Raw genomic sequence first — 27,386 nt, 5'->3', positions numbered from 1 at the left:
AAGTGCTGTATTCAAGGAGACTCGGGCGTGCTTTTAAAATCGAGAGTGAGAAATCTGTTAATTTGTGCATCTGAAAGCGATAAAGCAGCCAGAGATTTGAGTTCGCATTTGAAAACAAAGAATGAAAGACCTAGATGTGCTGTAAGGAGTAAGAGATTTGAATACGGATTCAAAATTACACTTTGGGTGAAGCTGTTTGCAATTCTGCGTGGGAAACTGTTGAGACACCACTAGCTTAGAACAAGTCAATAGCATGTCTTTTTCCTTTGGAAACATCATTTTGCAGTTTTCATGGCTCTTTAAAAACCGTGGCAAACTACTTCGTGTGACACCATAAATAGGAGTAGATTATAAATACAGATGAAGCGGTCAGTTGGTTTTGTATGAATAGCCGTGTGATGACAAAACAGAGGACTTGGTACACTGCAGTCTCGGCAGATTCGCGTCTGTATTGTGTTCTTAATAGATCTATTTTCTAATCTTTTTTTGCGAAACTGGGACGCGCCGCTGGGTGCCGGATGCTTGTCCGAGAGACGGGTACGAGACGCCGGTCGGGTGCCACCGAGCCGCGCATCAAAGCGACTGCTGTTCAGCGCTTCGACCCTAGGGTGCGCGCAGCAGCTCGGTATCAAAATGAGCCTCCTCGGCAGCTACAGTCAGCAGTGATTATTCAGGTTACAGCCTTCCTGGTTCCTGTTTCCGCCTCAGCTTTTCGCTACATTTTATACAATTTTAACAAAGCGTCTGGGAAGATCGCGTCAGACACTGAGGATCTACAGGAACTCCAGTGTGCGGAGTGAAGGTAGGTGCCTTTTCCCTCCTGCTCCTCTGTACGTAAGAAACGCATTAGTATTTATTCCTGCACCTCCAGCGACCTCTCTTCCTTCCCGGCCTGTTGCCTTAAACGCCGTGGAGATCACGATGACAAAATAGCGGTCAGAGTGGGCTCGGATCTCCGATCCCGTCAGGAGTGCGTGTAGTCCTAATTGGCATTTTCTGCTTTAAAGGGCATGGAATCGGCATTATTAACCTGTATACTTTAACACGCCTTGTGGGCTCGTGCATCAGATTTTGCGTAACGGATATGAAGGAAGCAGCGACTTTGCCCGTTATAAATACGGGGGAGCACTGCTATGAGTAAAAGCACAAAATGCACTAAAATGAAGAGCGGTCGATATGTGGGTGCGGGAAGCTTGCTTCCCTTTCTTTTTGTGTTGAAGACAGAAATGTTTCTTAATGCGCTGTGGTTTGCAAATGCCGATGCGTCCATGCACAGATCGGGAGAGCCCACGACCCGGCTGCTGCTGCCAGGTTTGACGGATTTATGGCAACCTGGGCAGGGAGTTCCTTTAAAAAAAAGAGACGCCCTTACGTTACCCCGTGATAAAGAATATTAAATAATTAAGTGTTTTTATAGGACTTTAAAAACGGGCAGATAAAGGATTCGGCCGTGATGAAGGTATGGATGGGATACTGGGATTTTTTTTGTTGTCACGTTTTCAGTCGCCGTGTTGATGTTTATGCTGCACTACCCTGCATGTCAAACGGCGGATGGGAGCTGCGGGGGTCTGCGCTTGGAGTGCGTGAGATGCGGGCATTTCGACAGGGTGCCCAACTGCTTTAATAGGCTGGCATTTCCTCCGGATCAAAGGGACATTTTTCAGCTCTAGTTTCCATTAATGCACCAGAGTCCGGCAAGTCTAAAATATGCTACATTCACGATTTAAGGACAGATTACTTTATCGCACCTGTGTTTGCACTTTCCTTTAAGATCGTGTCAGATCTGCATCCGTTTTGCATTTCAATAATAAAATGCTTGTATGGGCCGACTGATGCGGCTTTTAAAAACATGTATCACCAAGCCAATAGAGAGAGACATCGCTGAGATCCACGAAACATGTCATATATAGGTGCCCGTCGGCGCCGTTTGGGTGGAGCAGACAGTTTTGGCAGACAACTTATACGTTGTGCATTATCAGATGAGGTGTGTGAGACACAGATACTGTAGCACCGCACCGACTCCAAAACGCTTGGACAGGATGCTGATATTATTATGTAACTGTTATGTGAGGGTGTCTGTTTCTTCTTAAGTATTAATTGTTACAACTGTATCCGGGATTGCCCTCCCACATCGTGTCCGTGTGATGCCAGTCTGGCCATTATCAGGCTGGCAGTACGCTCCTAGTAAATGGCAAGGGAGAGCCGCGGTGTAGATTTTGATCCTGTTTCAGGTGCGTTTCACGACGGCTAGTTTCTCTTGACTGGACCGGAAGAAGCCTGCTGGATATATTCAGCAGATACGGGCCGGAAAGCTTTTGATAATCTTCTGGTTAATTATGTTAATTATACTAACAGGATCCGCCTTCCCGGCAGCGCGAAAAAGCACGAACTTTTGCTGATCAAGCGGCTTTCGATACTGCCTGGTGAATTACTCCAAATCCACATGTGAGCGACGGGCGCCCGGATTCAAGTTTATTTCGGGTTTGTCACATGTGCAAACCTACTGCTTATATTCTGATTAAAACGCCAAATAAGAAAAAACAAAGTATATGAAACATAAGAATCAGAGTCCGGGTGGAGATGTGCGTCCTCTGCTCCACTGGTGCTGTTGCCTTAATTATCTGTGGGTGGGACTGTATATACGAATATATACGGTACTCTAGTAGTAACGTGGGGTTATTGTGAATTATTCCTGGTGTACCTAGAGCTGCCTCTGCTCTGCATGTTGGGTTTACATGCCCTCCCAGTCAGTCCAGAAACACACAAATTTAGTTAGAATTGGTGTCTCTAAGTTGTCGTGTGTGTGTGTGTGTGTGTGTGTGTGTGTGTGTGTGTGTGTGTGTGTGTGTGTGTGTGTGTGTGTGTGTCCAGCCATGGACTGGCATCCCTTCCGGGTTGTATTCCTGGCTTGTGCCTCCCCCCTCCCCCCCCACTGTGACCCTGTGCTGGACATGCGCTTGAAAGGTATATGGGTATCTGAATATCAGAACCATATTTACAGATCCAGTTCATCAAGTTAGCCTCCGTGTCAATGAGATGGTCTTGTGTATCAGATACAGTTTCAATTCAGCTCTCTCAGGAAACCTGTTACGCTCCTTAAATATTTCATTGTGGTCTTCACAAGGTTAACCGGATTTGTATCTGAATTGCGTCGTGAGATATTTCAGCTTTAACGAGCTAGCGGGAAGGAAGCGCACTTCTCAAACTTTCAGAGCCGTAAGGGCATAAGGAGCACTCTGCTGTAGATGCGGAACCACAAAACATAGGTGCTGCTTATTCTCATTATCTGGGGAGATGAACAAAAGCATGAGCTCTGACAGCAGTGTTGTCCGTACGCTAATCAGCTGCCCCCCCGCCCCCCGCCTTTTATATTTGAAATTCTTTATTTTCCTTACAAGTTGTTAGTAGCTGCAGGTCTGTTTATTTTGGGAAAATCTTTTTGTTTCATGTAATGAAATGAAAGAATACAGATTTTTAAAAATTCACCCTGACCAGGCGTGTAACTGGGTTTTCAGGGGTCGGCACTGCCCACCCAAATGGATTGTCTGCACCCCCAGCAGAGAGAGCAAATTTTACCAATCCTTTACTAACACCCCCTCCCCATATGATCTTGTATTATGTCATTCTCTCAATAATTTGAACACTAGTGAACCACAAAACATATCCAATGCCCGCCCCCCTCCCCACGGGATGGCATCTCGGTAACACTGCCAACACGTGCTTGTGTTAAGTGGCGCATTTCCGTGGCATGTGAGTGCTGGTGCCACACGCAGTCCTCGGTGCTGATTGGGCCTCTGCGTCAGCCCTCGGCTTTCCTCTCTCAGCTGAGAGTCTGGAAGTCACCGATGCCCAGCTTTACCGCAGGGCACTGGATCGGACGAGGGAATCGTGGGGACTTAGGACAGCCAGGCATGCACTCCCACAGGATGCATCAAGGAGACGGGCCGTAGAGGAGAGATCTGAGGGCTCCAGAATGCCCAGTGGGGAGGAGGCGTGCAGATCGAGCGTTAGACATGCTGCTTGGCACACACACACACACACGCGCGCACACACACACGCACCACTGTGAACCTGTATTCTGGACATGGCCTTGTTTGGTGAAGGGATATGCCAGTGAACCTGGAGCTGAAGACAGGCAGGGCCTTGGAGAGCGTCTGTATCAGCTGGCTGGGAGCCAGGCTTCTGTACAGGTGTGTGCCTCATCTCCCTGGTCCCTGCTGAGCTTGGGGGGCCACAGGGCATGTCACTGCATCAAGGAAACGGAAAAACATGGTGCACGCTAGGAGGAGTGCTAAGCTGCACTGCACGGGCTGAGATTCTAAGTTAAACATTACTGTTTAAATTCCCCACCATTTACACTCATTTTACAATTTTTTACTTCGCTTGGAGGGCAAACTCTCTTCAACTTTTAACTTCCTCAGGTTTTAAAATGGAACAAAAGATCCATTTGTTTCACCTGGCATCCAGAACAACAGTTGAATGACAACGGTTTATTCTTCTGGAAGACGAGAATGAAGCAAGTCTTTGTTGTGTTCCTTTATAGTGGTTTTTTTGTAACACTTGTTGTTGTTATTAATTCCCGTAGCTCGCGGCCTTTCGCAACGGAGAACACATTTGTTCCTGAAAGTGTGGTACACCGACGGTAATTAAATCTCAGAATGTGTGAGTGTAGCGGGTTCCGAGAGGCTCACCCCAGGTGGAATCGCTCCCAGGACATGCTTGGACTTGGGGTCTGGGAGACGTCGGGGAAATGGACGAGTTTGGCCTCAGCCGTTTTAGTAGTTGACCCCGGTGGACGGCGGGGATTAACTGGCTTTGCCTTGCCCCCCGCCCATGAAGTTCAGGGGCGATGCTCAAATAAACAGTAAGTGGTAGCGACCTGCCCAGAATGTAATTTTTCTCTGCACTAATACCCCCAACCCTCCATCACCTTCCCCTGGTTCCCTGCGTCTTTCCATGCCTGTCCTTCAGGCACGATGTGGGGTCACTAGTCCCCGCTGGGATTCCCATTTCCAGGAATGTTTCCAGGGCAAAAAGCAGGATGGAGGAATGACTGGAGCCTGCTGATCCTGGTGAGACAGGGGAGTGGGATTGTTCAGAGCAGATAAGAGCTGGGAAAGCACCCGGATTGCCGAGCAGGATTGCGGATTGCGTGAATCGTTACAGATACTCGACTCCCTGTAAGAAATACCGGCTCTGCAGCAGCTGTGAAACAACAAAATCAGCGCCGGTCCAATATAGACATCATGTCTGCTCTTGGGATGTTGTGAGCGTTTGCCTTTTTTTTTTTTTCTTTTTTCCCAATTTGAAAAATAACCTGCTGAGGTGCAGGAGCACAGGTAGGTACACGCCAGGCTGTGACGCTTTGCAGGTACTGCTGGTGGGATCGCTACTTGGACCTGACCTGAGCAAGGAGCGGCATCGCTCAGACCTGAGACAGCAAATGGGCTGGAAAATCAGTTTGTTTCCCCTTCCCAAAGTGACATGTCTTGACTTGTAATTTGATTAAGGGACACATGTATCCTGCTCACGTTCTGGGGTTTTACTGATCTGAGTATTTATGACTCAGGTTAGATTCCGGGCACTGGGTTTATAATGCATTTAAAGCTTGATTTGTATATCCATCCATCCATCCATCCATCCATCCATCCCGGAAGGTGTGGGCGCATGACAGGGAGATTGTTTCCTTTTGTTTTTTTAGTTAACTTACATACTCGGTATACCTATAAATAATTAAGGTAGCCTTCCCCCGTGGGTGACCCTTGCTTCTTCCCTGGCCTTGATCTCATAGCTTCAGCAGCTTAAGCACCATGCTGGGCGCTGGATTATCCGTGTGGAAGGCAGGTCGGCTCGAGGGGTGCCTCTTTCTGGGTGATGATGTCACCCCTTCCGGCAGAGTTGGCTGGCACGGGCCCCGAGGAGCCGGCAGATGAAAGACGAGCGCACGCTGAGGCGAGAGGTCGCTGTGTCGCCGGCAGATGGGTCAAGCAGCCTGGCGCACATGGGGTGGGAATGTCTGGGCCCGTTAGGTGAACGGTCGGATCCCGCGTGTTGAGAGGATTCCCGGGGATCCAGAGGGATTGGCCTGATAGGATTCCGCAGTTCTGACTCAACACTGTAAATCCACCACCTGTCTAGCCCTGTGCCACCCCACTCTGGGCATTCATACCCGGACACCAACGGGACTTTCCCGCCTGATTTGGCTGGCAGTAACCCCCCCATACTCACGTCCTACCCCCAGGTAGCAGGCTGTCCGGGCACAAGAGTCATGGATGGAAATGCGGTGACATAATGCCTGTTTTGTTTTCCATGCCGATGAACATGACCTCTGTGGGGCTGGGGGGGGGTGGGGCAGCAGGCAGCTCCTTCACACTTAAGTGGCTTTAGTCATGGCGGAGGGTGTAGATTGAACTCCTCCTCGGTCATCATTTTTTTAAAACTTTATTTTGGCTTAAAGGTCACTTCCTGTTGAAAGCAGACATCAGCTGGATTTTCAGTTCCTGCTGCCTCCCATTGTGGGATGGGATGGGATGGGGTGGGATGGGGTGGGGTGGGGTGGGGGGGTTCCCTGGAGTGGCTTAGGTGTACGAGCTGCCTGGCAAGCGACAGCGATGACACTGCCGGGGCATAAATATGGTGGGCAGTCGGGTTTCAGCCAGAAACTTTGAACCTGACAACTGTGTCTCTAAGAACACCCAACAAACATCCATGTAAAGGTCACCATCCCATATGGGAAGTTTAATACACTATGCGCTTATGAAAAATTCAAAATCCCTTTACAAGGCTCAGTATAGTGGGCTCGGTGATGACCACTGCGAAGAGCACCGCTTGCAAATACCAGCTGCAACACTTCTTCTTCCTTTATTCTTATCTCGCACTGGATGTTTCTCCAGCAGAAGCACAGACTGATGGTCTCAAGCTACAGCCATGCCTTTATATTTTGGTCTCCGCAGCAGCTCATAAGGCTCACAGGAAGTGATGTCATCACGTGCAAAGATCAAGCCTGGCAGTGTCACAGCAATGAATTTACCAATAATCGCGATGGCTGAAATTCGTGGGCTGTCTTTGGGTGCACGGCGGACACCATCTTCAGAGTAAGAATCAAGGTCGTCAGAGGACACAGACATCTGTCCGTCCATCAGGGTGCGATTCGCAACAAATGTTGGCTTTTTCGCTCTTTCATTAATTCTTTCATTGATATGGAGATGACACATTGTCTCCAGAAAACACTTCCTCAGCCTTATGAAATAAATGTCTGTTGCAATCACCCGTTCCTTGGTGACCCATTGCGAGACCTGTGAAGGAGACAGAAAGGTTTGATGCAAAAATACATATCCAGCCTACCACCATATACAGGGTGTGCCCACTAGATGCATACATAAGAGTAGATGTTCAGTAGGCTTTCACAGTCTACAGGGTCCGTGTGACCAACAGTTAAATGTCTGCTGTTATGCAGGATGAGAGTGGAGTCTTTCTGAATTGGCGTGTAATTTGTCTCCAGTTGTTTTACGTTCACTAATGCGGCTCCCAGTCATTTCGGGAGATTAAAGGTAATTTGCCGCCCATCATCGAGGTGGCATCTTCGCTCCTCCGCCGTCTGGCGCCCTATGTGATAGACGCCGCCTCGCGGTGCCGTTCCAGCACCGGCCTCCGGGCCCTCGGACGCTTTCGTTTCTTATTATTCGTATTGATATTTGCCTCCTGACACTCCATGTTGGTTAACTTTAGAAGCGTATAATTGACGCAGAAGCGCGGTTGAATGCGCTGGAAAGAAAGCAGGGAACTGAAAAGGCTATTGTGCGCGGACAATGGGCGGCACACTGTGTGCGCTTGCTGCTAAGTCTCCGGGTTCCCCGTCGTCAATGAGGTGATTGTCAGCAGGGTCTGGGGAATCGGCGGCTGCGAGGAACTCCTTTTTCTGGGATTAGCTGATCTGAGAGGCTTTGTTTAATCCCTGTAACTCTTCCCGGAACCCTCCGCGTGCTGGATTCGGCAGTCACGGCGGCTCTCGCTGCCGAGGCAGGCGCGGTAAGGCTAGGGTCAGCCGGAGACGTCGCTGTCGCTGCTGGCCGTTCTCATGCCATCTTCTGACCCTGAAACGCTTCAGCTGGAAAGTGCGTTGTGCCTCACCGAACCGGCCCCCCGCGGCGTTGGCAGCTGTGCCCTCCATCTCCAGACACTGACAGCACCTGAGTGGTCAGATGGGCCTGCGGACGCTGCTGTTCTGGTCTCGTCCAGACACCGTTCACCTCTCGCCGACATTGGCAGTACGGGCGTCGCCGGGCTTCCGGAAAGTGCTGACTCCTTTTTGCTTTAGAGGGGATTATTTGCCCTGGAGAGGCCAACTTGAGAGGCTGCCTCCTTTCGGGGCAATGCTGAACATGGCCTTGCCCAGTCTTTCCTGCCACACCTTCCCAATCTCCAAGGGAAAAAGGAAGAAAATCACTGCGGGACACTGTCGCCCCCAGCGGGCATGGCTTATCCCTGCAGTGTCAGCCATGTGAGATCTGCTGGACAGAAGCTGGAGTTGGGGGTGGCTGTTTCTGTTGTGCTACATCAAAGGTAGAAGCCCCCCTCCCCTCCCCATGTAAGCATGCTGAGAACCAGTACCAAATATCACATACCAAAATATCAAAATCCGTTCTTCACTTTCCATTAATGGCCAAGGGGGCAGTAAGCAGGAAGGAGCCGGGGGTATCTACAAATCTGCTCATTTGGCAGAAGCAGACCAGCTTTGTGAGAGGCTCCTGGAATAAGGTCTGTGTCAGAGTAACTTCATCGTCAGACCACATGGACTGCACTTGCCCCGGGGTCCGAGAGAGAGACAGTGGGACCCAGGAGACTTTCCCTGAGACCTGCCTGAGGTGCTTGTCATCTCGGGCCGGCTGCTTCTCCTGTTTGTCCTTCAGCCCTCTCGCCGCCTGTCCCTGCTCCTGCCGTACCTGAGTGAAGAACGTGCCCCCGCGATGCCCCCCGCTAAGCCATCCCGCCGTCGGGCTCCTTTGCCGACAGCCCTTCTGCTTTTTCCATGCCGTGACAGACAGCAAGGCCCCGAGCTGCCAGGAGAGCCACCGCTTACTGCCTCTTACCGCCGCTTACTGCTTTCCCGCTGTCGCATGTGCGCTAGCGGTCGGCATCTGCCTTTGTTTACGGTGTCTTTAAAAATGAAAGCTTCCCTCCTTATGAGGACTCAGCGTCTTACACGACACCATTCCCATAACATCAGACGCAGCGTAATGGCGCTGTGACCCCATCTGCGATCCCAGCAAGTTATCAGATGGAAACGGGGGGGGAGTTTGTGAGTTTTTACCCTCCGTATACACAGTATTGGGGCTCGAGGTGCACCAAAATAGTACAGTTCATAATGGAGGCTTATTACCAGAATCATGGTAATATACTCCACTTTCCTAAAAATAGCCATGTATAGGCAAAGTGTTTATGTGTAAAATAATAATTCAATTCTTTAATAGACTCTCGGTGCTCATTAAATGGCTTCGTTTGGCATTCTAGTTTGTGGCCTTGAGACTGTGAATCGCAAAGGTCTGTTGCCTGAAGCCTGTGCCGTGGTCCCTGTCGCTTTTTGGCTACAGGCAGAGACCATCACTGAACTTAAAGGCTGAGATGCCTCATAGACCTAGGAGGGAATCCCTTAAGAGCAGTTAAAGGATTTCAGATAACAGACGATGACATTTGGCCTATCCTAACAGCCCTGCGTAGCAATATGAAAGGGCGAGCCGGGAACATGGGCAAGGGAAAGAACTAGCTACCTAATTGCGTCTCATTTCCTTTGCCCGTTTTGGGCATTCCTCACCTGTTCTTACAGTGGGATTCTCATTCCAGGGGAATTGTGCTATATCACACCACGGGTTCACATTCGCAGCCCTCAAGGTCCGCAAGGAGCATGGCAATTTTCAGGGCGGCGGGGAGGATGTTGGCCTTTACTGCCTACCGAGCTTCTAATTAATTAGCCGTGATTAGCTGTCGGCTGAACAATTTTACACAATTTAAGTACAACCCAACATATCAGTGCAGGACTTCATATCATTCTTCAGGCTTGTTATACCGATCTCGCTTGTGGAGTCCTATCTATGAACAAGACCTGAAAGGTCTGTAACATCTGCATTTGGCCTGTTCTCCCATTGTTTGATTCTTAGCAAAAGCCAGGTCAAATTCTGGCATGATTGGCTTATGTTGATTATTTAGCAACTAGGAATGGTTGATGATTCATTGATTATTTGCATCTTATTCTTCCCTATGTAATGAAATCATATACATGTACATTTTTGGAACCATGTTTATAACATCACAATGCATTTCTGCCCTATGAATTCATTTTAAAACAAAGTAAATGTTAATACTGGTGTTAGTTAAACTATCATTTATCTGGCTGGAATCTGAGGATTAATTCAGTCAATCAGGGTTAATTAATTTAGAGCTGAGCTGGATCAAAACTAAATAATCCCTGGGCCCCCGTCCCCTACAGACCAGTTTAACTGAGCTGATCCCACGATGGTGATTTGGCCACATCGTCTAATGGACGCAGCAGTTTCAGGCCATGAGGAAATCTGGCGTCACCCTCCGGCCTCCGCAGCCCTGCGTAGCACTTAGGACTCCTCACCAGCGGGCCTCATCTCCAGAGCTGATTCGGATCAAAGGAGGGTCATTGTATTTACAATCATTGGGCTAAGTGCCAAATTTTGATTGCTTATTTGCCCACCGGGCAATGGAGTGAGTCTGCACATTTGTGGGGTGTTTTGTGAGGGGAGGGGCTGCTTGCCTTAATGGTGTCACATTCTTCAGCTCAGTGGAATACGCCCCCAGGCAGCATGTTCAAATGGAAGGGAAACTGGCTTGGAATTGAAGGCACAAATCATATTACCCATGTTACTCATTTTCTATCCTCAAATCCCTCTGTGTTTTGATACAACACGGAATGCTGGCGAATCGCAAACAAGGGCCGCCCCTCTCCATCACTCTCCTCCTGCACTCCTCTTTCTCCAACATTCTTGGGAGGTGGCACAGACGATAACAGCATGTGCTCTTTGACCAGCTACCTGGATGGCCTTTCTACCCAAAGTTTGTTCCTCCTTACATTCACCCGTTACGCCGAACTTCCCGACCCCCCCCCCCCCCCCCCCCCCCCCAACTCCCCACCATGGCGCCTCCGCAGAACCGTGATTGAAGAGCCGGGCTCCTGACCGGACTGCGGCCGGACCACGTCTCCAGCCGAGTGCCGCTGCGCCAACAAGCAGAGCGCTTCGCTGGAACTGGGTCACGTAGGTGCCCTTGGAAAACGCTGCCTGCTAATCTTATGAATAATGTAGCGATGTTCCTCCAGAGCGAGTCTGGGGAGAGTGCGAGTTAGCGGCTGCCCTCTGCCTCTCTGACAGCTGCCTCCTGTGTAGCTCTGGCTCTGGGTAGGTCGTTAAGGTCCAGGGTTAACATACTGCTGGGTGCACATGTGCTGGGCTTTCCATGGCCTCTTCCCTGCCCCACACTCCGCCTCATTCTCCCGGTCATCTGGGCCAAAGTCCTGGGTGTTCAGCTTACAAGGCCCCTTCCATCTGGAATTTAAATCCCCTCATTGACCAACGCTGCCCATGGCCTTTGAATAGGAAGCGGTCACTACATAGCAAACAAGTATCCCATTTCAGACTCGATCTATGTGAGGGCCGTGAAGGACAGAACTCTCGAAGGTTTCCTTGGTAACAGATGTGCTCCAATCAGTATTTTGATTGTTCGATTCTTGCGTCTCTGTTGCACCTCGACCTGGAATGAGATCTGAGTTCCTCTTATCTGAATCTCTTGCACAGGGAAATAAGACCTGGATCTTCTTGTCATCCTCTTCAGCTAAGAGCAAAATATTTTCACTTTTAATAAATTTTTTTTATGTATACTGAATGGCTCTCCCTCCAGCTCCACTTGGTGTCCTGGCCTTCAGGATCGTCGCCATGGTCTGAGAGACGCACACGAGGAAAGATCTGACGTGGGGAATAGTCCAGACAAAAGCAAAACCAGCAATTGTTCCTGTTCATCTAAGCACCTGACTGGCATTGGTTTTAGTTGGGAGGATTTCTGTAAACCACAAGAGGCTTCCAATGGTTAAACAAACACATCTGTCCTTGGTAAAGTTTGGCTGTCCCATTCATTTCCGGAGCCATGCAGGGCACCTCTTTCATGAGGATTTGACCCTTAGGACACCGATATAATAAAAATAATAATAATTAATATTAAAATGTATTCAGTTTTTACTGTTCCTAAAAAAGGTGTACCCCCCCCCCATATTTTCCTAAGCTGTAATACTCTTCCCCACTGGAATAGAGGATCTAATCAGTGTGTCTCTTTCTGGGAAGTGTCCCCTGGATCCCAGTGCTCACTTACTGCACCGGCCTCATCCTTTCTGACACCCCGAGGCTCGCTCTCGTAAGACTTCCAGCGTCCAGCTTTGAGGAATACTGAGGAGCCGTCTGTCCACTTGCCCAGATAAACAGTCCGCGGGTCCGGCTGCAGCCAAGCCTTCTGAACCGCGGCTCAGGCTCTCCTGCCAGTGCCTCTTCCGTCCTCTTGGACCGCCGACGGAACGGGCCATCTGTGTCTCACTCCCCCGACGCGTGACCTCGAAAAAACCCAGCGCCTCGCCACTGGGTCGGAGGGAGGCCAGTGTGACTGCAGTGCCTGTTTCATGCCATTGGCTGATCCAGAGGGTGCTGCAGTAACCTTTCTGCATTGGCCCATGTCATGTGACTCACTCTTGAATTTGCCCCTCTGTACAGCTGTAGGTTCACATGCAGTATATGGACAAAAGTGTTGGGACACAGCTCTTAATCACTGAATTCACGTGTTTCATTCATACCCATTGCCACAGTGTATAAAATGAAGCGCCTATTCATGTAGTCAGGTTTACAAACATTTTGTGAAAGAAAGGGTTGATCTGCAGAGTTCAGATGAACAGTACTGTCATAGGATGCCATCCTTGCAATAAGTCAGTTTGTGAAATTCCTTCCCCACTAGATATTCCACAGTCAGCTATAAGTGGTACTATTGCAAAGTGGAAGTGAACTGAAACTCGGCTACAAAGTGCCGGATCACATAAAGTAACAGAGCAGGGTTGCCGAGTGGTGAGGCGCATAGTATGTAAAGCTCAGCATCTGCAGAGTTCCAAACTTCCTCTGGCATTAACCCCAGCACAAAGACCTTGCGCTGGGAGCTTCATGAAATGGGCTTCCATGGCCAAGCAGCTGCAACCAAGCTGCACATCACCAAGCGCAATGCCAAGCGTCGGGTACTGTGGTATAAAATACCACCACTGGACTCTGGAGCAATGGAAACATGTTCTGTGGAGCGATGAATCACACTTCTCTGTCTGGCAGCCTAGTAGATGAGTCTGGGTTTGCCAGTTGCCAGGAGAACATTACCTACCCGACTGCATAATGCCAACTGTAAAGTGTGGTGGAGGAAGGATAATGGTAAAGGGTTGTTTTCCAGGGGTTGGGCTAGGCCTCTTCGTTCCATTGAAGGGAACTCTTACTGCTTCAGTATGCCAAGACATTTTGGACTATTCTATACTTCCAACTTTGTGGGTACAGGTTGAGGAAGGCCCTTTTCTGTTCCAGCATGACTGTGCCGCAGTGCACAAAGCAAGGTTCATAACGACATAGTTGGATGAGTTTTGTGTGGAAGAACTTTACTCTCCCACACAGAGCCCTGACCTCAACCCCATCAAACAGCTTTGGGATGAACTCGAATGGAGATTGTGAGCCAGGCCTTCACGTCCAACATCAGTGCCTGAGCTCACAAATGCTCTTCTGGATGAATGGGCAAAGATTGCCACTGACACACTCAAGAAGCTTGTGGAAAGTCTTCCCAGATAAGTGGCAGCTTTTATAGCCCAAGGTCAGCTCACTAGTTAACTTACAATAACTTATTTCGAATAGTTGTTTGTGTGTGTATTTTTTCTTTTTTTTACATTTTTAATTAGCTGTTGGAGACATGGATGGGATTACTATGTATTGTCCTTAAGTGCCTGGCTTAGCCCAATGGCAAGCTGCTAAAGCCATCTTTGGGATGTTATAAGAACTCCATGATTGACAGCACAGAATAATCTCATAGTAGGCTTCAAAGCCTCATTACTTACAGCATATGCTTGTCTGTGAGGGGGCTCTTGCAGTTTGGCACTCATGGGGTTTCCTTATTAGCTAAAGTCCTTATTTGATGCTTAGGGGGTATCGTTGGTGGCCTGGCAGCACAGTGAAGAAGCTCTGTCCCGCATAGAGCGTTTACGTGACTCAGCAAGTGCCTTCACATCATCGGCATCAATATGGTGGGCCGCTTCTACTAATGCTGGCCTCAGAGCTCCTCAGCCCAAGAGCAGGCGGCCTAAGTCCGATTTGTTGCAGGTGGCATCTCACTAAATGGCCTCCAGTTGACACCCACGCCTGCCCCCCACCCCCAGCACAGCCGTGACGCAGTCTTCTTTCCTGGGTGGGGGTGATGGATGGCATTTTAAAGGAGAACCGATGGGAGGCATGGAGATCCGTCAGCCCAACACTTGGTTCCAATGTTAATTTGGCTCCTTTTCTCTGGCAGAGAAGCACCCTTCCTTTGGGCTGATTATTTAATAGAGAGCAGGTTCTGCTGTACCCTGGATAAGGGGACAGGGCATGGATATGACCGGGCCTGATTCAGGGGTGTGAAGTGCTGAAAGACGAAAGAAGTGTTTAGATTATGGAGGTGTTTTCAAGGCAGTTGGGTATGGATCTTGCAACTGACCAGACACCTTACATCTGATGATGTGGTGTTGCTCAGCTTCATGGAGAATGTGAGCTAATGACTGAGCCTTTCTGGGAGGAGGGCGGAGCCTTATGGTGGAGACAGCAGGCCTTCGCTAATGACTGCCTTTTCGGGAGGAGGGTAGAGACTGTTAGGAATTTGTTTTCTCTGTGGTGTGCCGGCCACACTTTGGAAGCTCGTGTCGTGCGTGACTCCTAGATGAGTTCCTCAAAGCGGAAGGCGAGGTGCAGCCTGTTGGCAGCATGACTCACAAGCAGTTTTCCTGAAGCTTAGACCAAACACTGATCTTCTCAGCTTGTTCCTCTATGCTGTCACACCTGGCTCCTGATTGAGGCACAACAGTGACTATATCTCCTGGATCTCCTACCATGTGTCTCTGCTTGAAGAGGATGTGTTTGCCATCATATTCTTGTTCTTTTGTGTATGTGTATAAGCTCCAGAACAGCACCTCACCGGATGTACGTGACTTTGGGTCTGACAAGATGAACATGAAGGTTGACTCAATCCCCGGTTGGAGCCTACCTCATAAATACTTCGAAATGAAAAGAGATAAAATTTAACCAAGCGGAGTGGGGGTGTTCTTCTCTGCTTTATGGAGTCCAGGAGGCTGAGCATGCTAACAAGGTCATTATCCCAGTCTCAGATTGGAGTAATTACCATTTTGAATCAATTCAAGACTTTGGCGCCCCTGTTGAAATGAGCCGATTGTAGATGCTGCTTAATGGGTCGGTTGGGTCGTGGCAGGGAGAACCCAAACAGACGGGTGCTGGTGATGCCTGACATGCGTCCAGATATTGGCAAAGATTCCTGGCTGCATGGCAGACGTCACCCAGAGAGCAAGGGCTCGTCCTTCAGGGCACCCAGCCTGTGCCAAGCATGTATGACTTAGCAGAGTGGCAACATCTCCAGGTACCAGTGATAATTCCTCTGGGCTGATTTTACACAAATGTCCCCCCGGAGGAAATCAACTTCCCCCTGGAAATCATGAAGTGACATCACCTGAGTCATAATCCTTGAAATCTTGCTCCAAAGCCCAAAATATGAAACTGAAAAGTAAATAGGAAAAATAAATAATGGAATGGGTCTCTTGTGGTGAGCAATGGTGTTGCTAGGCAACCGTTGTTGGGGTTTTCAGGAATTTTCAAAGGATAAGGTTCCTGTGAAGAGGATTTGATTAGTATGGGATTTTTCCAAAAAAAAAAAAAAAGATGCTAATTTTTTTTGGGGACAGACGACAACAGCTAGTCAGTCAGCAAATATTAAAATAGATTTTTTACAGTTCAGATTGAAATGAATGTTAAATTAACTAAATGTGTATAATTGAGAATCATGTTCTCAAATTACAGTTGACACAGATTTGTTCAGCATTGCAGTCAATATTAGTAAATCTAGCATTCAAATAAATACAAATAAATTTGCCCTCAACTCACAAGTAAGCTTTTGAGTTTATGACAAACTATTGTCTTGTTTATAGATGGCCATATGTATGTGCGAAAGAATGTCATTTTATGTATAAAACAATTACACGGTTGGATATTTCCTTGAGTTTAGGAAAAAAGTAGAAAATACTGCAGCGCGAACTCGCAGCGAAGTTTAGAGGGTAACCCTGATTCAAGGGCGGTGCCTCGTTAACATCATGCCATTATTGCACAATGATTGACGTCACAGTGGCAGTGAGTTAGTTTTGTGGTTTGCCAACTTTTTCTGCTAAGAGTGAAAGTAGATAAGCTTACATTTCAGCTGGATTCCATTGTGCTCCGAGCACATGAGAAGATGACGTCCTCCGTTCTTGAAAGCTTGTTACAGGATGAGTTTCTCAACCTTTGCAAAGAATGCAGCTGTCATTCTATTACTTATTTTTATTATTTACTAAAACTACCACTTCTTTGACTCTTTTGTGACGTATACAGCCATAAAGGAAACAAAAGGCCTACTGTTTAATTGAGCCATGATTGAAGATCAAATAGTACCCTTTGGACCACAGAGTGCATTGGTCATGTCGTTTCGGTAGCCTGTGGCCTCACCCTTACTCACAAGCACTTTGGGGTCTTTGATGTAGGAAGGGTCTTGGTGGCCATCTATTCTTTTTGAATTCCAGATGCACTGGCATCGCTGACATTAAAGGGGCCCCGTACAGAAGAAAGACACAGAGGTTATATTCTGCACAAGAATGCCAGCATGTTTTTCAGGACCATCTGAATTTCAAGGACTAGTTTTCCCTTCAGTTCTTGTTCTGCTCTGGGTTCCCAATTTATCTGAAATGTTCATATGTTCTCTCCTCCGGTACATTGTCACATTGATACCTAGCCGTTTGATATCTTTGGTGTATTGCCCCAAAGAGGCGGCATAAATCTCTTTGTGCTTTATACAGACTGATGTATCTAACGGACAATAATCTTTTTTAAGGCATCTGTGCATGTGACCATGTATAAAGTTTGTTATATTACAGCGAAAGGTCAAGCCTGTCTCGCTTGTAGCAAAGGAATAGCTCTAACGAACAGGAAATCGAAAGTCTCAAGCTTGTCCTGCAAACATACCCCTCCCCCCGCAAATTTGTCGTCGGAAGCTTCTGTCTGGGCCCCCCAAAGCACACTGCGGTTTGGGCACTGCCAGAGGCACAGTTTGCAGTCACTCTGCCACAGGAAGTACATGAGTTTGAGGACAGTGTTTCATTTCTGTTAGAAGGCACTAGTGGGTAGAGACTTGTAAACTGAAAGTTGCTGGGTCTAACCTTAGGGCTGTGTGTGTGTGTGTGTGTGTGTGTGTGTGTGTGTGTGTGTGTGTGTGTGTGTGTGTGTGTGTGTTCAAGTCCAGATGCTCCTAAGTCCAAATTGTGTTCGTTGGGGTTCCGTTTCCTGTCCGCAACATCAAATTTTGATCTGCGCGCCATTTCCACATAGTAGGAATTCTGGCCGCTACTCCCACCGTGCAGCAGCGTAGCATGTGTACTCCCACCGTGCAGCAGCGTAGCATGTGTACTCCCAACATCCTAGTTCTTTTTATTGTGAAATATTCTGTACATCCATTATCCATTTTTGTTTTATGTGTCATTAGTAATGTGTTTTAAGATAAGAAAACATGTATTGACTTTATATCATACTTACTTATGCATGTAGATTTGAGTACCCATAAAATGATGTTGAATAACGACTTACGAACATTTCAAGTTATGAACGGCCATTCGGAAAGGAACTCGTTTGTAAGTAGAGGAGCGTCTGCATAGTGTGTGTGTGTGTGTGTGTGTGTGAGAACATTGAAAATGAACATTGCATTGAATTGGTGCCGGTTATGCAACTATATGTAAATTGTTTTATTCTTATCTGTGTGTTTGTCAAGCAAGGAGCAGACCTGTAGTGGACGGTAATGGACACATAATCATATGTTGTGGAGGTCTCTCCTTATTACCGAACCTAATCGCTGCCTGATTCCAGAGCATGACGTTTTCAGCTTCACAGTGGGGGTGGCATCTGGCGGCCTTAAGCTCCCCCAAAGGCTCTGAGTTTTCTCCCTTCAGCTGAAGGAGCGACTCGGAGGAGTTATGGGAGTGAGGCCTGTGTTAGACTTCAAGCAGATCTCCAGTCAGAATGTCTCCGAAAGACAGGAAAATGTTTGTGAAACACAGTAGAGGGAGGTCTAGATTTCTAAGCAGTTCGTGGCAGAGATCACAGACATTTCGCGTGAAATCCACAGGAGTCCCAGTGACGGGTTGCGAGGACTCGGCCTTAGCCAACCTACTCATCTGCAAGTGGCCCCCCACCCTCAGTGGTGGCTGAACACTTAAAAGTCAAGTTATTCCAGGAGTCAGTGGAAGAGGAGCAGGCAAGCATAGCCATCTGGAAGGGAACTTGATTAAGGCTGACAGACGTGACAGCAGTGTTTTGCTTTAGTTGGGCAGAAAGTTGCCAGAGCACAGAGAGGCCCTTCACAGCCCAGCATATGTCAGGATAAACTCGAGGGACCCAAACATCAAATAACAATCATTAAATGCAGACGAGGAGCCTCGGACTTCTCGTATGTGCCCCTGAATGTGACCGTGCTGGGCTCGCGTCCCAAATTCCTGTGATACGACTTGAAATCGCAGATGCCACTTCTGGTTTCTTTGCTTTCTTCTAGCTGTTTGAGTGTAAAATTAAGAAAATTTTACCCCAAAATGCCCCTTTTTGTTGCAGATGACATGCAGGAGCTTTTTGTAGCTATATGAAATGGTATAGGGGCGTACGAAAATGGCAGAAATAAAGTTTATTCCTGGCTGATGGTAAAAGCAATTTCATATGTAAAATGACAAACTGCTTTGTTATTTTTTGACAGGACTGAAAATGAAAACACTGCCGAATAACCTGCAGTAATAGAGGTGATTTATAACCCAAGTTAACCAGCATGAATGTTGACCCACTACTGATTCCCATTTGATATGTTGTGGCCATAATCAATATTGCCAGGCTATTAATGGCTTTTATGAGCATTTTCTTTTACAGACATAATAAGTGAGACGGAAAAGGGAAGGTTCTTATTTCTTGAATGATTGGGCCAGTCTTGCTAAACGCTTAATCAAGAGGAATCGTTACTTTGCTCCATAACCCGTAATTTGTGCCATCCTGTCATTAACGATATTAAATGCACGTTGTCGTTGTCCACCCCTGAAGGCTGGAGGACCGTGCATTAATGTATTTGTTTGTTTTGTATCCAGCAGAGTCGGTCTGGCTCGCTGGCAGCCGGCCCGACAGGAGCAGAACAGAATCACTGGCAGTAATTTGAAAGCCCTTCTCGCGGGTGCTGGAAGTGCCAGCGATTTGCGTAGAACGGGAAGTCATGCTGGCCGGAACTGGAGAGCTGACACGGAGACCTGATGTGTGCATGCAGGCACAGCGCTGCCCCCAACAGGGCTGTTAGTGCTGCGTATTCCCACCCTTTCCTTCCCAGCGTCTTCATAGAGCACCTGATAAAGATTTTGTGAGCAATAACAGCTGCAGCGTTCTTGCCTTTTGGGAAACTGCATTTGAAACACTTCCCACTGTATACCGACACTGGGAAAGTACCGTGATACCCCACAGTTAAAAACATTACTATTTTCTGTTTTATTAGTTTTGTTACTTTGAGAGTATTCCCTATGATTTGCGTCACTGTGCCAGGGTGGGTCAGCAACTTGACTTTCCTTCTCCCTGCAGGCACAGTGGGCGTGTCAACCATTTTTTTTCTCTCACCTTGCAACTTAGTAGTAGTGTAAATTACGGTAGGAGTAGTGATGGCAAAATTAACCCTTTTTTTGGACACAATTTGTTTGATTCTGTTCATCTAAAACATCCATTCTGATTCATTCACCAATTATTTAGGCTAAATCATGCTAAGTCATTTGAGAAAAATGCTATTGAAGTCTCTGAACATTGTACATTAGCTACTCATGTTTGTTAAAAGCACAAATGTAACAGCTTATCACATAGCTAACGAATCCAAATGCTAACATACCTTGGTTAAAATAATTTTAAATCGTGAAAATGCGGTATCTCTAAAATGCAACTGCACCATACGGGAAGTCACTGCACATGTAGGCTGTATACTAGACCAGTAGATGGTGTATTTCAGTCACGACTGAGGTATGACACTCTCGTTTAATAGCTTAACTAGTCTCTCGTTCACCAACTTGTTCCCTCCTTCGGGTCTCTCTTCCAGAATGAGAACGAGAGAACCTAATGAATGGTGAAACTCTCGTTCATCGACTCACTGACCAACTCAGTCGTTTGTTCACGTTAGGCGTGTAGGTTCGGTCTCAGGTTTAGTTTCTAGCCAATCATATGCTCGCTTAAAGCATGCCCTTATATGTTTCACTGGCTGAAGTCGAGGAGGGAATCAGCATTCATTGGACTTCTGAGGACAAGCAGAATAACTAAAAGAATGAATCTTTAGAGGGCAGTAAACATGACACCATTACAGGAGAGCCATGGATGCGAGTACAAGTGCTGTTGCCAACTGTCCACAGATTTTTGACGAAGCAGATGTACAAAGTGAAATATGGCGATTACATTACAATTACAAGGCCTGTCCCGCAAATACAAGTGAAACGATTGTGATTCACTTTGTGACAAGCAACCTTTTTTTTAACCACTTCAGTTTGACAAGCAAAGTTAAGGGCAATTATAGCCCAGCTGTTTTAAGGGGCAGTTCACCCCGAAAGATGTGTTTTAGACGGGCTTTAGTGCTATACACCCTTCTAGGTTGTTCTGTTGGGAGTTGCCTAGTTTTGGAGATCTCGGTCATAGAAATGTTGGTCTTCTCTCGAATATAATGGGACTGAATGATATTCATTCTGTGGCATTTAAAGCATCAAAAAAATACATTTAGAAAAATTCCACACCAATGTCTCTTACCAGAAATCATGACCCAGTCACTCAAGGTAATCCACAGACTTTGTAGTGAAACTTTGTAATTTTAGTTTTGTTAAAACATGTTCAGTATCACTCTGCACCTGTGACAAAACAGGCTATATTTTATTTAATTTGACTGATATCGACACTATATCTTGTAAGGCATATTTAATTAATAAAAAACAAACAAATTCCATATTCTGTCATCTGTTTACTCATTAATTTTCCTGATGTTTTAGTTTTTTCCTGTGGCATCGTTCCAGTATTGGTATCGAAATATTTTAGGCAGGTATCGTATCAAAGTCATGATTTTGGTATCGTGACACTACCCCCAACCCTCAGTACAGGACATTATCAGAGCATTGGTTAGATAGAGAAATCTCCAGAAGGAGCCGTGAGACGGTGACAGGGCATGCAGTTCCCCCCCCCCCCCCCCCCCCAAAATTCGACTTGTGTAAAGAAAACCTGCCCCCTCCCTTCACTCTGAGGTCATGCCAAATGGTTCATGGTTATTTCTTCCCATTCTGACAAGGATGCCCTTTTGCTTCTCATTGAGTAGAATTTTCCTCATTAGCTAATTAAGCTGGGCCACCTCCTGTGGTCATTTACTGCTCATCAGATGAAATGTCCCCCAGTGACAGGTCCTGCTCCCGAGGTGTTTCACGTGTGACTTTACTGAGTGCCGTGATTGGATGCCCATGATGTCATCGTGTGACACGGCACACGTTTCCTGTTTAGGGTTCAAATTTATCCACTGATGTATTTATTTAGCAAAATGCTCAATGGCTCCTACAGACGGTCGGCTGACTGTATATCAACGAACAATGAACATCAATAGCAGCAGCAGCAGCAGCAGCAATGACGACAAGAGTGGTAAATAATGCCAACAATACATAACACCGGACAGTAAAAGAATCTCAAAATAACGGAACTGCATCACAGATACAGATGGCAAATTGCGAGCGGTACAGATGAACAGCAGTCTAATCTACAGTGCCCTTATACCTTATAATTAGCAGCCACTGAATAGTCTCATAGCTTGTGGGTAGAAACTGTTTCTATTACCTGTCTTGCTTCTAGGTGGCTTTGGATAACGGCACCTGCCAGAAGAATAAATGTACCTTCTGGATTGAGTGCTGATATTTCTCTGCTGTCGACCGTAAGGGAAGTGGGAGCAGAGCAGCAATGCAGGGTGACTGGGGGTCGTGATGAGGTCATCGGCCTTTCTGAGACAGCGTGTGGTAGAAATGTCCTGCAGTGACGGCAAATGAGTCTCGCTTATGGCCTGAGCAGTCTGCCTTGCCCTCTCCAGTGCCCTGCCACACAGTGAGAAGTTTCATTGAGTGGATGGATTCCACTGTGCATCTCTAGAAGGTCATGAGGGCTACATCTTGGATATCTGAGGATGTGGAGATGTTGGTGGGTCATCTTGGTTACTGTGTGCATGTGTGGCTAATCCACAGCTTCCTCTCTGATGTAGAGAAGAGTATGCACTGCCTCCTGCTTCCTTAAATTGATGCCCATCTCCTTGTTTGGAGCCCCAACCTCCGAAGTCATGCCTGAGCAGGGAATGCAGTGATGCAGTGAGGGTCTCCACGCTTGGACCTGCTAGGGTGCCTGTGTAGACGAGCTGGGTGGAGGAGGTTTTGATTCCTACCTGCATGTGGTCTGGGGTCTGCCAATGAGAAGTTGCACAGTCCAGTACCATATAGAGGCACCAGGTCCAAGGTCCATTAACTTAGTAACAAGGCTTGAGGGAATTCTAAGGTTAAATGCTGAACTATGGTCTATGAACTGTAGTCTGCTGCAGGAGCTTTTATAGTCCAAATGAGCCTGAGTGGAAAGGAGTGTCAGTGGCAAGAGCTGCTGGGGTAGAATGCAAAGCAAAGAGAATGGAGGTCATCCAGGATTTTACAGTGGCCTTTAAATGGGGGAGCATAGTCCTTTAGGCTGTCCACTTAATGTCTGTTTGGGCCTAGAACGATTGCAGTGTTTTTTAAAGCAGGTGGGATTCAAAGTGTCCATAAATACACCAGCAAGCTTTCAGGATGGGTTCTGAAACTCTGTGCAGACCAGAGTTCTTTTCACGTCTCCCTCGGCAACCAGACAAGCCAGCGTCATTAGATGCTCATACAGAAGAATCTTTGCTTGCGAGAAAAAAGCGAGGGAGAAATGCGTGCCGGTGGTGGGGGGAGCAGTCGCTCTGGACGTGAGCACTTTTTGGTGTATGAGGCTGGGAGCGCCCTGCCGCCCCTGACATCGTCCCCGAGTGCCGCTGTGCTGGGAAGGCAATGTGCTTCACACTCTTATTTTTGCCTGTTTTATATCCGTGCTTCATTTGGCCCGGTCAGCCAGAGCAGCCAATAGCCTTTGAGGACCCATGTTTTGGCCTCGCCTCCAGCCAGATCATCCCTCTAATCCAGTGTGGCCACATCTATTAAGGTGGTAGGGAAAAGAAGACTGCAACAAAAAACAAGCCTTAAATGATGAAAGCTGTAAGACTCTTGCATAAACGTGTAACCCGCAGGCTGGTGTCGGTCTTTTTAACAGTCTGCTGATCTGAAAATGACCTATCAGAGCCTGATGCTTCTGCTCTGCTCCATTGTTGTGTGATTTTTATGTCCAACATTATCGTCATCATCATCTTCATTATTTTACTGCTGAGGGTCACTGCAGTGGATTTTTTTTTTGCCAGTTTCTTGTGATGTCCCACCCTTTAAATAAACTGGGTTGGGCATTGGTACCAAAGAAGGGTTTTAGTGGTCATTCCATGAGTCAGTACGTGTTTGGTTATAGCCCATCTGTGGTTGCTGTTTCTTCTTCCAACTGATGCTAGCTAACCATCCCTTTGGACAAAAGATATTTTTGGATAATGTGTTTATTCTGGATAGAATGCTGAAACACAATTCTCCAGCTTCCGCTATTGTTTGACGTGCACAAATGAATCGAATTAGTGGCCCATAGATGCAGATGCAATATTAAGATCGCTGGGACGTTACGGAATGATGAAGTCTCATTAATTAAAGCGGGAACAAAGCGTGGCTCACACAGTGGTCTCGCGGGAGCAGGTGTGCGGACCCCTATCTCACACAGTTTTACTCGCAAACAGGTTTCCGATCCATATCGCGTTTCCTTGGGGTCGGTGCGGCCCGGAAATCGATCCATCTTGGGAATGTTAGGTAGCGGCACTGATGAGAAGATAGAAGCCAATTATCGATATTTGTTCCTCCTTGGGGTAGCCACATTCGCTCCTTTGCAAATATTTTGTGCTTTGCAGGAGCAAAGGAGGCGTACGATCACTGATGTACATCCATTGTACAAGTACAGGTTCGGTAATTTGTGTTTTCATAGAAGTGAAGAAAAATTTAGCAATTAGTGTTGAAGTGTGTTTTGCACCTTACAGCACTAAAGCAGAAATATATCACTTCTTTTTATGTAGGTGCAGGATACGACCATATACAGTTTCCGCTGTAGTGTTTTCCCCGTTTGCTCATACCGAGGGGTTAGTTTCTCTACTGGGGGGGTAAGTTGTAGGTCTCATGAGGTCTTCTTAACTGGGAGGCTATGCAGCTTTAATAAGGGGGGTGTGGTGGGGGCTAGGTATCCACAGGATCGTCCTGTTAGCCATAAGATAACGAGAAAGTGTTTTTCTTATTCACCCTCCATTTATCCAAAGCAGCACACATTTCATGGGAAGCAGTCACCCAATTCCAGGACCAGTTGGGGTCAATGGTGAAATTACCCTGTGGGATTTGAACTGATGACATTCAGATTACTGGCATTGCCTCTAAGCGCACTGAGCCGCACACGAACCCCAGCATCAGGTCATCTGACAAAGAGTCTCCTATTTCAGGCATCTTTAATCTCGCGTCTGTGTTTGCTTGTATTGATACCCCCCCGGGCGAATGTCTCCTCTCTTCCAAGTGAGGGGTTTTGTTCTGTTTGCTTAATCTGTACTCATCTGAATAACTCTGTGTGGAGGACATACATGGAAATGTACACAACAGTTCAGCGAGAATGCAGGGCTCGGGAAGCTTGCCGATCTTCAGCGAGAGGGCCTCTGCGAAGCGACTCCTGTAAAACACGGCCGGGCTGCCTGTTCCTGTGTGTGCACTGAAAAACCACTTTGCTTTATACATCAAACAGCATCTGCATGAATCGGACGCCTCCTCTTTGCAAAACCGCCCCGCATCTCTGTGTACATCTGCCGGTTGTGATGTATAAATGCGAGTATTCCAGTTCTGGAAACACTCGTACCAAACATCCACACCTTCTATCATGTGGCTCACGCTACCATCTCAAACCATGTCCCCTGTCTCAATTTTCACCATAGGAGTCCTGTCAGTGCCCCTTCCCTGCCACCCAAGCCCCTGCTCTGGGCTCCCTGAAGCTCCTGCACAGACTCTTGTACCTGGTTTCCACCGACACGGAGCTGATGCTGGTTCCGGGACGGTTCTCGCTTGGTGCCTTTTGCCAACCTTCCAGGGTTTTCACTGACTTCAAAGCAGAATGAAATGGAGATGTTACATAGGCAGAAGTAAAGTGAAGCTCCATGTATGAATTCCGTTTCGTGTTTTCAAATTTTAAGCTTTTACAAGCTGCTGAACCGAAAAAAAAAGATCCTTTTACAGAGACAGGAGTCTTTTTGTAATAAGGATGACTGGTATGAAGACAAATTGGGGCGATGAAGGAAGAAACTGGAAATAATGGGGACCCAAGTCGTGAGCTGCGTGGGGGGTTTGACCTGCAGCGTGATGTCACTGACGTGACATTGCCCTTTCCTGGAGCTGTCTGTGGGAGTGACCTCCCCCCAGTCTGAAGCTGCTCTCTGACACATCACTGTTTCCTGTTTCCTGTTTCCTGCCTCCTATAGTAATTCAAACAGCTAAAACAAACAAGAAATGTACTTCCTCATATTGTCACTTTAATTTGGGCCTGTATGCTGATTCAGCCCAGACCCCTTTTATTTAGGACTATCCTAAGAGAATGTAACGGCATGTTGTTATGGTGATTCATTATCTTACCAGTTATCTGTACCAGTGTTGCACCTCATCTCTCAGTTAAAGTGCAATATTCCCCGTCTCTGTGAGTGTAATGTTATAGCATCAGCTGTAACCTTCAATCTCACGGCCATTTACCTACTGGTAACACTGACTGTAGTATTACAATTGTCACTGTGTCACCCTGTCACCCTTCTCAGTGTAGAATGCAGTGCATCTGTTTTCTGAAAATGCAGTGCAGCTGTTTTCTGAAAATGCAGTGCAGCCGTTTTCTGAAAATGCAGTGCAGCTGTTCTCTAGAATTACAGTGTATTCATTTCTTAAAAAAAAAAAGCCATGCATTTGTTTTATGAAAATGCAGTACGCTGGTTATCTGAAAGCGCAGTGCATTTGTTCTCTGGGAGTACAGCAAATTATTTATTTATTTTTGGGAGCACGGTGAATTTTTCAGGGAACGCGGCAGATTCACGGGGCTATGAGGAGGACAGCGAAGTGAGCCACAGGGGGGCGTTGGGCGGGGGTGTGAATGCGAGCATGAGCTCTGCTCAGCGGCGCCTCCTGCTGTGGACCCACCTCCCTCCAGTGACACCAACACGCAGGTTAAAACCCAAGCAGATGATTCCATAGCACTCGGCGTAAACAAACTCCCCCAGTCATTAAAAGCTATTCCAGTAACTTTTAATGGGAGTTATAGCTTAATGATGTCCCTTGCCTTTCGGTGGGAGAATTCCCTCCCAATCTGCCTCCATGTCTGAGATACTCGGGGTGTTTGAAATGTCAGCGAAATGTCAGCCACCATCCCTGAAATGGGCAGAAGGGGCCTGGGCGGGTAGAGATGGCCGGTGTAGGAGCGTGTGGGGGGCGAGGCCTGCGGGCTATCCTGTGGAGGAGCGGGGAACCCAGGCTGGAGAGCTTCACCGTGCAGTTATCTCGGGTATAAATGCAGTAATACAGAGGGATCCTTTCCTGCGGCTTTCAAGCTTCTGTCAAGTAAAATAAAATGTGTATCGGGGTAAAAGCAGTCTTTCTGAAATGTCGAATATCAGTGGGGGGGGGGCTTCAGGGAAGAATTTGGGATGGGTTTATAGACTGAGGAGGACTCCTCAGTGTGTATGCCCCCCCCACACACACACATAGTGACACCCTAATGTGGTAACACCCTATTATGGCAGCCCCCAGACGTGTTAATGAGGCTGTAATTGTGTTAATAAAACTGTGGCAAACAGGTTTGGGTCGG

The 27,386-nt window shown here is 47.3% G+C and overlaps 1 protein-coding gene across 4 annotated transcripts in view; it reads left to right on the top strand.

The window, feature by feature from the left end:
* The first annotated feature begins 467 nt into the window (after nucleotides 1–467).
* fut8b (fucosyltransferase 8b (alpha (1,6) fucosyltransferase)) overlaps nucleotides 468–27,386 on the top strand; it is a 55,580-nt gene continuing 28,661 nt past the window's right edge. For 2 of the 4 annotated variants that reach the window (XM_023806736.2, XM_023806735.2), the window contains exon 1: nucleotides 468–802. The gene's annotated coding sequence lies outside the window, so the exon portion shown is untranslated. The remainder of the gene's footprint in view (nucleotides 803–27,386) is intronic. The other 2 variants (XM_023806738.2, XM_023806737.2) reach the window with 2 other exon arrangements.

This window comes from Paramormyrops kingsleyae, chromosome 19 (genome assembly GCF_048594095.1).
Source record: "Paramormyrops kingsleyae isolate MSU_618 chromosome 19, PKINGS_0.4, whole genome shotgun sequence".
Taxonomy (NCBI): Eukaryota; Metazoa; Chordata; class Actinopteri; order Osteoglossiformes; family Mormyridae; genus Paramormyrops; species Paramormyrops kingsleyae.
This window is presented reverse-complemented; position numbering and strand designations above follow the sequence as displayed.